Source organism: Protobothrops mucrosquamatus, unplaced genomic scaffold (assembly GCF_001527695.2).
Source record: "Protobothrops mucrosquamatus isolate PMUCROS unplaced genomic scaffold, P.Mucros_1.0 scaffold49, whole genome shotgun sequence".
NCBI lineage: Eukaryota > Metazoa > Chordata > Lepidosauria > Squamata > Viperidae > Protobothrops > Protobothrops mucrosquamatus.
In genome coordinates this window covers 1441649-1451430 of record NW_015386431.1, presented here as the reverse complement: position 1 = coordinate 1451430, position 9782 = coordinate 1441649, and positions in this window count along the sequence as shown.

Here is a 9782-nt window from a genome sequence, read left to right as displayed (position 1 = left end):
AACTAATTGTTTGCAGTAAGATGAGATGAATTAAAAAATAATATCAACTACTGCTGATTTAGCCTTCAGTGGTATTGAATGTCTCTGAATGCTTTCATCGTCTGATTCTACTTAGCAAATTTTAAAATTATTTGAAGTATTTTTCTCTTCAAGTCTACAATATTTGCTTTGTTGCGAAATCAAACAGAAACATATTCTCTAAGGGCCATGGGACTCTTGTGTGTGATTAGTCAATGAATAGAAAGGAAGTTCTGTTGAAAAAAACAGCATGGAAAAGGTTCATCGGCTTTGAATAAAAATGAAATCACATTTGCCTTTGTGCCAGAGTAAAGCTCCTGCACCAGTAGCTGCTGAGTAGACATTTGGTACTGTCAATACTGATGAGATCCCAAACATCCTTATTGATCCATCACCTTTTTTTTTTATTTGACCATGGCTAAAAACACTCTCAAAACATTAACTTCATTATTACTTCTCTTTCCAACACTGAGATTTGATCAGGTCTTTTCTATTTCTAGTCTGAGGTTTATCTTCCACTTGGTATGCAATTACACAGGTTGCTACTCTGAGGCAAATACTGGGATATTTAATCATTTCTTGGTCATGGTCATTAGGCGCCAGATTGCAAAATAAAAACTACAGAGTTGATAGATTTGGTCTGAATGGTAGCTTTCGGTATCTTGCAGTACTATAAACCTGTTTTTCTCAATGTTTTTATCTCTGAGAGACTCTTGAAATAATTTTTAGGCCTTAGGAAACCGCTGGATAAAAATTGCAAAAAATACGAAAATTGCACAATACAGTTCAATTCTGACTTCCATAATACATGATTTTATAATGTTTACACCAACAGCAAAGCTGTTGCAATTGGTTGAAATTAGCAGCACCATTATGTTGCGCATGAAGTTCCAAGACATTTTTTTTAAATCATGGAAAGCCAGATTGTTTATAGTCCCTTTCTCTACCTTACCAGAAATGTTTTACAGATTTTAAGGCCCATTTTATGACCTTACTTGCCACAGTTAAGTGAGTCACTGCAGTTTTTAAATTAGTAACACAGTCGTTAAGTGAATCTGGCTTCCTGACTTTGTCAGAAGGCTGCAAAAGGTGATCACATGACCCTGGGACACTGCAACTGGGTTAAATATGAATCAGTTGCCAAGCATCCAAACTTTGATCACATGACCATGGGGATACTGCAATAGTTGTAAGTGTGAAAAAGAGTCATAAGTCACGAATGAAGGCAAAATATGTGTCCCAGGATAGTGTTGCAAGATCCAATCTGGTCTTCCGAACTTTTGGATTCCTGCTGGAGCCCATTCTCAGGGAACTTCTCTCTTCCGGAATGTGTAGACAGGCAAAGAGCTGTATTTGTTGAATAAAGAAAAAATAATTTGGAGCTTCTCTTGATTATAGTAGTAGCTTCTGTTGAATATCAATGCCGTTGGTGGCAGTGATAACAGTTAGATACCTCCATCAAACAGCAGTAAATTCATTTGTCTCCAACAGAGCTTGTGATGAATATAAAAATGATAGCCACCAAAAGCCCTGAGAAAGAATACAAGTCTATCAGTCTAATTTATCATGAATTGATTGAATATCTTAACAATTTTGGAAGAGTTATCTCCAGTTCTTACTATACTAGCATCAGTTTTTAAAGAAAAAGGTATTCAACTGTGACCACACTAACATAGTTGTCAAATCAAATTTTCATATATTGAAATCTAAATTTTGGTCATGCCAGGTTAGCCCTCTCATGCATCTCAAATCATGGATAGGGAGGCTTTGTTATAGACCAACCTGGCCTTCAGTAGCAGCAGCCACCAGAGTCCAGGGCCACTTAAGGTCCACTAACGGCATTGGAGATGAGATCGTATATTATTCTTGATATCTTTATTCTTTCATAATAATACCATAATTCTACAAAAAAGTCTGCTGTTTTAGATGTTATCTTAATAATTCTTAGGTCCTTGGTTAGGACCTGACTTATTAAGTTTTCACCAGTCTTAGACTGTGAATCTATAGATTACTCACACATAATTTCAACTGCAAATTATGATATACATTCTTTTTAAAACTAATATCCAGTTTCTAGCTCTTTAGGTCATGATAATAAAGTACTTGTTAATTTATGAAAATCCTTCTAAGTCAAATACTAATGACAAATCTGTGATTTACACCAAGATTGTGTTCTCATGATAGGTAGCGTGACTAATCTTTGGAATAGCATTCAAGTAGCCTTGAATCAAATTATTGTCTTAAAAAAAAGATCTTTCAGTTGTGGGTAATTTATAATTTAATTTGCAATATCATAAGGAAGAAGTTGTAGCTGATACTATTTAACAACATATTGTGTAGAAAAATCGTAGAGTTAAATTGGAGGAAAAAGATGAAATTTTATACTGCTGGGATTGTAATAAACTCTAATTGACCCCAAATCTGAATTTCCACTCTTCTACTCAACACATAGCAATTGAGTGTTGTTATAGATTACAATTAGAGTCGTTATTACAACCATTTGGAAGACACACAATTGGAGAAGAGTACTTAATGTAATAGTGTTTCCTGGGTGTTTTCTACATCAAAACCAACTGAACACTTTATTACAGAATGAGAATGAGATTAGAAGACATGAACTGCAGAAGATACAGAACATGCTGATCATTTTGTAAGCAAATTAGTTTTCCTTCTCAATGCAGTTTAAGTATTTGCTCATATTATGGACATACTTTGTTAATGAATGGACATAAAGTAAAAGATCAATAACTCCACAAGATGGCAGCATTTAAATTTAAATGGGCTACTCTGCAGAAAACATAATTGCATTTAATAGCACTAATTCCCAAAACAAACAGGTGAGATGTTGCACCTTTTCAATCCTTTTCTTATTTACTTAAGAAGGTGGCATTTGTGTAATAGCATCACCATACATATTTTGATGTCTGCTATGGTGTGCTAGAGACTGTTTCAGCATATTTTATTTATTTCCATTGCTCAAGGGAAGTAGTAGCTAGAGAGACTTCAGTAATAAATTGTAGATAAAAGCTAGTTATCAGGCAATAGCTCACTACAACAAAGCATAATGCTGTTTCTAAAAACACTTGTGCCATCATTGGACTTTGGTTCGAAAGAATTCTTTTTTAAAAAAAGAAGCAGTTTTTGTTATTGGATTCCAGGTTATGATTATTTTCTGAAATATATTCCATAGTAGTAGTAATAATAAAAATAACAAAAAATACCACAGCAACTTAATTATAATAATTATAATTCTATTCATAATGTAATCCTAGTTGTAATATTTAATCAATAACAATAATAACAGCGACAATAACAACAACAACTTTATTGTCACTTTGATGTACACCAATCGGCATACATCAAAATGAAATTTCGTTGCATACAGCTCTCAAAGGGCTACCACGTCTGATATACACTCCTTGTTCAGGGCCAGTTCAAGTTTCAGAACGACCATGGGGAGTGAACGATGGCAAAGATTAGCTTGTATTCCTGCAGGACAACCTCGTCTCCTTTTCTTTTTCTAATCCTGTCTCTTCCACCTTTTCCTTAAAGGGGCCTTGCTCCTTTTGGTCCCTGGAGCCACCTGATGCCACCTCCAATTACTCCAAAAGCCTTTTTCCCTTCCTCTGGGCCTGCCAACAGCCTCATCCCGTTCCTTCGCTCCATAAGCCCAGGATCAAAACATAAAAACAAACAAATTGCTTGAAAAGATTGCCATCTCCTAGTTTGAAGACAAGTTTCTTGTCTCGTGCTCAGTAAATCTGAGGTTTGCAATCTAGCTGAATTGAACAATTGAATCAGAGATCAAGGAACATCTGCATTATTTCTTCCTTCTTATTTCTCAATTGGAAATTCCTCTACTGAAAGAATTGGGAACTTGGAACTCTAAAATGTTGTGCAACTACAACTCCCAGCAGCCTCAGAGAAGATCATGAACACAATTTCCTCACTCTTATGGAAGAAAGTTTGGGCTAGGAAAAGAAGCAAGATGCTCTAATTTACAGAAAACAGCCCTTCTTTTAAGCAGCATTCTTTTGTTTAAGTCAGGGGTCTGCAACCTTAAACACTCAAAGAGCCACTTGCACCCGTTTCCTAGAGAAAAGAAAACACTGGGAGCCGCAAAACTTAAAAAGAAATAGAGGCTACTGTGCATGAGTTCTCTCTCTCTCTCCCCCTCTCTCTTTCCTCTCCCTCTCACTTTCCCTCTCTCTTTCCTCTCCCTCTCTCTCTCCTCTCCCTCTCTCTCTTTCTCTTTCTTTCTCCCTCTCCTTTTTTCTCTCCCTCTTTCTCCCTCTCTCTCCCCCCTCTCTCTTTCTCTCTCCCTCTCTTTTCCTCTTTTCCTCCCTCTCTTTCCTCTCTCTCCTCTCTCTCTCTTTTTCTCTCTCCCTCCCCTCTCTCTTTTTCTCCCTCCCTCTCCCTCTCTCTCCCTCTCTCTTTTTCTCTCTCTCCCTTTCTCTCCCTCTCTCCCCCCCTCTCTCCCTCTCTCCAATCCTCTGCTCACCTGGCAAGCTAGCTTCAAGCTGTTCTCCAACGAGCTGACACATATTCTTATTGGGCTGGCTCTCTCCTCCCCTTCCTGTTTCCTGCTTCCTACAGAGATGCAGCCAAGGCAGGAGCCCCGCCTAATAAACTTGTCAGCTCGTCGGAGGTGAGGCCACTCTTTTTTAACACACACATACACACACAAACAGAGAGGGGGGGAAGTGCAAGTGCCTCTCTCTGTCTCTGTCTCTCTCTCTGCAAATGGCAGAGGAGGCTGGGAGCCGCAGGGGAAGGCTCAAAGAGCCGCATGCGGCTCCGGAGCCACAGGTTGCCGACCTGTGATTTAGGTAGAAATCAAAGGAAGAAAGTATTGAACACAATATAGGCTTGATTTGCTCAATAATAATTAACACCAAAGAAGAGATTAAGAAGGCATAAAGAACACCTGATACAATTTCTTCTCTTTGAATGAATTCAGTATATACAGATAGCAATTGTAATAATGTTTATACTGCAATGTAATTGTTTATACAGATAATTTAGCAGATGAAAAGGATATGTTAATTTATCTTTTGCATATTCTCTTCTTTTGCAGACTATATCAGGCAACTATTACACACAGCTACTTTGTTATGTGTACTAAATGGGGTTACCAAGTCTATGCTGCAAAAATCCAGACTGTAGTAGATAGCAGCATTAATTATACTGATTTTTGCAGCTGTTCTACAGGTAACAATGTTTGTTTAATTTTAGAAATCTTTATTTCTAAAGGGAGAGCACAATTTTGTGGGTATAAGAGACATAATTAGGAGAAAGGGTAGTCTATTTAGTTTGGATAATTTTGGAAGGCATGAAAGCAACTTTCTCTGGCTAAGTGTATGGATAAAAGTTGAGTTTCTGTGCACAGAAGAGAATCGTTTTTAATGAAAGTACAAAAAGAGAGGATTTTCTCCATTTGAAGATTTTGCTATTGGAATGAGCTTCCCAGGGAGACAACTACCATTTGAATTCCTCTTTTCCCAGTCTTCATCATAGTTTTATACCAAGTTTGATTTAAGTGACTGTTCCGTATTGGAATTTTAGATTTTATGTTCTATGTGCTATTTATTCATTCTATATATTTTTTAGCTATTTTCTCTCTGATTTTTAGAAATTTGATGGTTTATACCATTATATATTGTATGGATGTTTATATTAAATGTGTGATATTTTAAACTGCCCAGAGAAACAATTGTCCTTCCCCCCCCAACCTCATTATTACAAACAATCAGTATATAATAATAATAATGATGATGATGATGATGATGATGATGATGATGATGATGATGATGATGATGATGATGTATGAAATTATGAAACAGTATAAAATTAGCATACAGAGAGGACACGGAGAAGTGGATTCGTCTGTGAATGTTAAAATAATAAAAGTAACTGCAGTGTAAAATGTAAACAGTAGTTTCAGCATTTGCTTATTTGAGTAAATCAGCTGAGCTGCAACTATGCTGTGATGTTGATCATGTGGTGTTCCCTTAGGCTATGAAAAGCCTTTTTGGCTTTGTTGATCATGAATGACTACTATTATTTGCTGGGGCAAGCAGCTAGCTAGCCATCAGCCCCACCTTTTTTGAAAGCCATATATTCAAGCTGCACTCTCTGAATTGCTGTGACCTATATTACAGCTTTAAGCCTGGAGGAAATGAGACTCTCCTAGTCTTGAGCATTATCTTGTGATTGCTGTGTAGCTTCAATATTTCTCATAGAAAGAGAGGATTATAATAATCTTTTCCCCTCTCTCATAAATGAGGCATACATTTGAAAAAGAGGAAAAACTGGCCAACAGACAATTTAGAAAACTCTACATTGGATTGGCAATTATATGACATGATTAATGAAAGTGCATCTGTGGCTTTAGGCCAACAGTGGGCTAGATTCCAGTTTTGGAGTATTCTTACTTAAAATGGCAGGAAACCAATAATACCAACTATTGCCAGAATAACTTCAAGGGCCACACGAGAACCTGGGGCCACAAATTCATGCAACTGTTTTTGGCTCAAAAAATTAGATCAATGTCTTCGGAAAATGGTCTTTTCAACCATATTCACTGTTTTTCCTTTGGGCCGGCATTTAGAGGCAATTCTCCCTTGCTGTGTTTCAATAAATCCAATGAAAAGGTCTCTCTTTCTGACCACGTCCCAGGTTCTGCTCATTTATTTATTCATTTCTATTTGTATTATGTGGCAATTAAAAATTTTCTTACCATGTGGAATGACTCTTATTCTGCGAACACCTAAAATGTGTTCATATAAAGATGCAGATCTCCATCCATCCTTTTAAACAGAGGAAACTCCTTTTTATAATGATTTTTTTAAAAAAAAAATTCCCCCAAAGTTAATATCAGATGTTTTATTTGGAATCTTAGAAAAACCTATATTTTTTTAGTTTAAAATGGCACTTAAATGCTTAAATGCACATATTTGTACAGGTAAGGATTGATATTTATAAATGACTAGAAATTATTAGTGGCCTATCACAGAATTACAGAATTGGAAGGGACCTTGGAGGTCTTTTAATTCAACCTCCTGCTCAAGCAGAACCCTATATCATTCTGGACAAATGGCTGTTCAATCTCTTCTTAAAAACCTCCAATGGTGGAACACCCACATCTTCTGGAGGCAAACTGTTCCACTGATTAATTGTTCTCACTGACAGGTTGGATTTATCTTTGTTAAGCTTCCATCCATTACTTCTTGTCTTGCCCTTAGGTACTTTGGAGAAAGATTGACACCCCCCCTCTCTTCTCTGTGACAGCCATTAAAATATTGGAAAACTGCTACCATATAATGTCACCCCTAGTCCTTCATTTCATTAGATTAGACATACCCAACCATTTATCATAGGGTTTAGCCTCCACTCCTCTAATCATCTTTGTTTTTCTCTGCACTCTTTCTAGAGTCTCAATATCTTTTTTGTATCATGACCAAACCTGGATGCAGTATTCCAAGTGTGGTCTTACCAGTGCAATATAAAGCAGTACTAAGTAGTACTAAGCATAAAGCATAAAGTACAAAGCATAAAGCAGTACTACGATTACATCCCAGAGTTCTGAAGGAGCTGGCAGATGTTATCCCAGAACCATCACACCACATCTTTCATAAATCCTGCAGCACCGGGGAAGTATCTGAGGACTGGAAAAGGGCTGATGTGGTTCCCATCTTCAAGAAAGGGAAAAAAATGGACCCAGGAAACTACAGATCAATCAGTTTAACATCAATACCTGGGAAGATCCTAGAAAAGATAATCAAAAAACAGATCTGCGAACAACTAGAAACAAACAAAGTTATAACTAGTAGCGAGCACGGGTTTGTTAAAAACAGATCAACCAATCTTATTTCATTCTTTGATAAAGTGACTAAATTAGTAGACGAGTGAAATGTTGTGGACGTAGTATACTTAGATTTCAGTAAGGCATTTGATAAAGTAGACCACAACCTACTCCTTGGTAAACTAGACAACATCACCACCAGATGGATCTGTAGCTGGCTGGCAAACCGTACTCAATGAGTAGTCCTCAAAAAGCACCAGAGGGCAGGACAAGAAACAATGATTGAAAACTGATCAAAGAGAGAAGCAACCTGGAATTAAGGAGAAACTTCCTGACAGTGAGGACAATTAACCAGTGGAACAGCTTGCTTCCAGAAATTCTGGGTGGTGATGTTGTCTATTCCACCTTTTTCTAGCTTACTAAGCAGCAGGTTGTGGTCTACTAGTTTTACGCAGATCTGCTGTATGCTTTGGGTCATTGTCATGCTGAAAGGTGAAATTGCTCATCTTCAGCATTTAAGCAGAGGCCTGAAGGTTTTGCACTAAACTTGACTGATATTTGGAACTGTTCATAATTCCCTCCATCTTGACTAAAGCTCCAGTTCCAGCTGAAAAAAGCCCCAAAGCATAATGTTGCTCCCACCATGCTTCACTGGAGGCATGATGTCCTTTTGATGGCGCACAGGCTTGTTTTTGTGCCAAACATACTTTTTGGAATTATGGCCCAAAAGTTCAAACCCTGGTCTCATCAGATCAGAAAACATTTTTGCTTGGATGCTTTTCTTTGTAAGAAAAGACTTCGGTCTTGCCATCTACCCCCACAGCTCAGACATATGAAGAATACAGGAGATTGTTGTCACATGTAGTACAGAACCAGTATGTGGCAGAAATTCCAATAGCACATTTAATGTTGTAGGCCTCTTAGCAGTTTTCTTCTTGATTTTTCATCAATTTTGGGGGGACATCCAGTTCTTGGCAATGTCATCATTATGCCATGTTTTCTCCACTTGTGGATGACTGTCTTCACTGTGTTCCATGCAGTGGTGGGATTCAAATATGTGAACAACCGGTTCTCTGTATGGATGCCACTTCCGGAAGTCCATTCTGGGCCTGGACAACAAAAAATTAGCTACCGGTTCTGCCGAAGTGGTGCGAACTGGCTGAATCCCACCACTGGTTCCATGGTATATCCAATGCCTTACATTTGTTTTATACTGTTCTCCTGACTGATACCTTCCAAAAATGAGATCTCTTTGATGCTTTTGTTGTGTAGTGGGAACAGCGAGACATTGAAGACACGGAGTTGATTTAACAGCTCTTTATTAGGTTCTCACAGAAGCAAACTCTAGCAGCTGTTTGACTTATATTTATACGGACCACCACTAGGTGGTGACCAATCAATTTAAAGTACACATTCCCGCCTAAAACACAAGGCTTAAAGTTATACAGACAGACAGTCTATGATTCAAATAAAGCAATCAGTTAACCGTTCTTTATAACAGATCCTTTGAATTAATACATAACACCCCTTCCCCCTAAATCAATACATATCCATAAATTGTACATAGTCATTTAGATAAAAAGGCTGCTTCCGCAATCGTTTTGATCGCCACATTTCTGCCTGCGGCTCCCGATCTACCCTCGGTTGACTGGGTAGACCGGAGTCCTTTTGACAGCTTAGGTCGGGTAGACCAGTCTCTGTTTGCCTTGTCTGGCTGGGTAGACCAGTCTCTGTTTGCCTTGTCTGGCTGGGTAGACTGGTCTTCGCTCGGCTGGTCTGGCTGGGTAGACCGGTACGCATGTCCGTGAGCAGAGCAGTCTCTGACAGGCTGGGGAATAAGTCTTCCAGCATACTCTGGTCCTCGGGCACTGTTCCTTCTATTGGTAGCAACTCAATCACAACTGAGTCATCCAGCATGTCTCCTTGAGTCGCACAGGACTCCGGTGGCTCAGACGTGCCG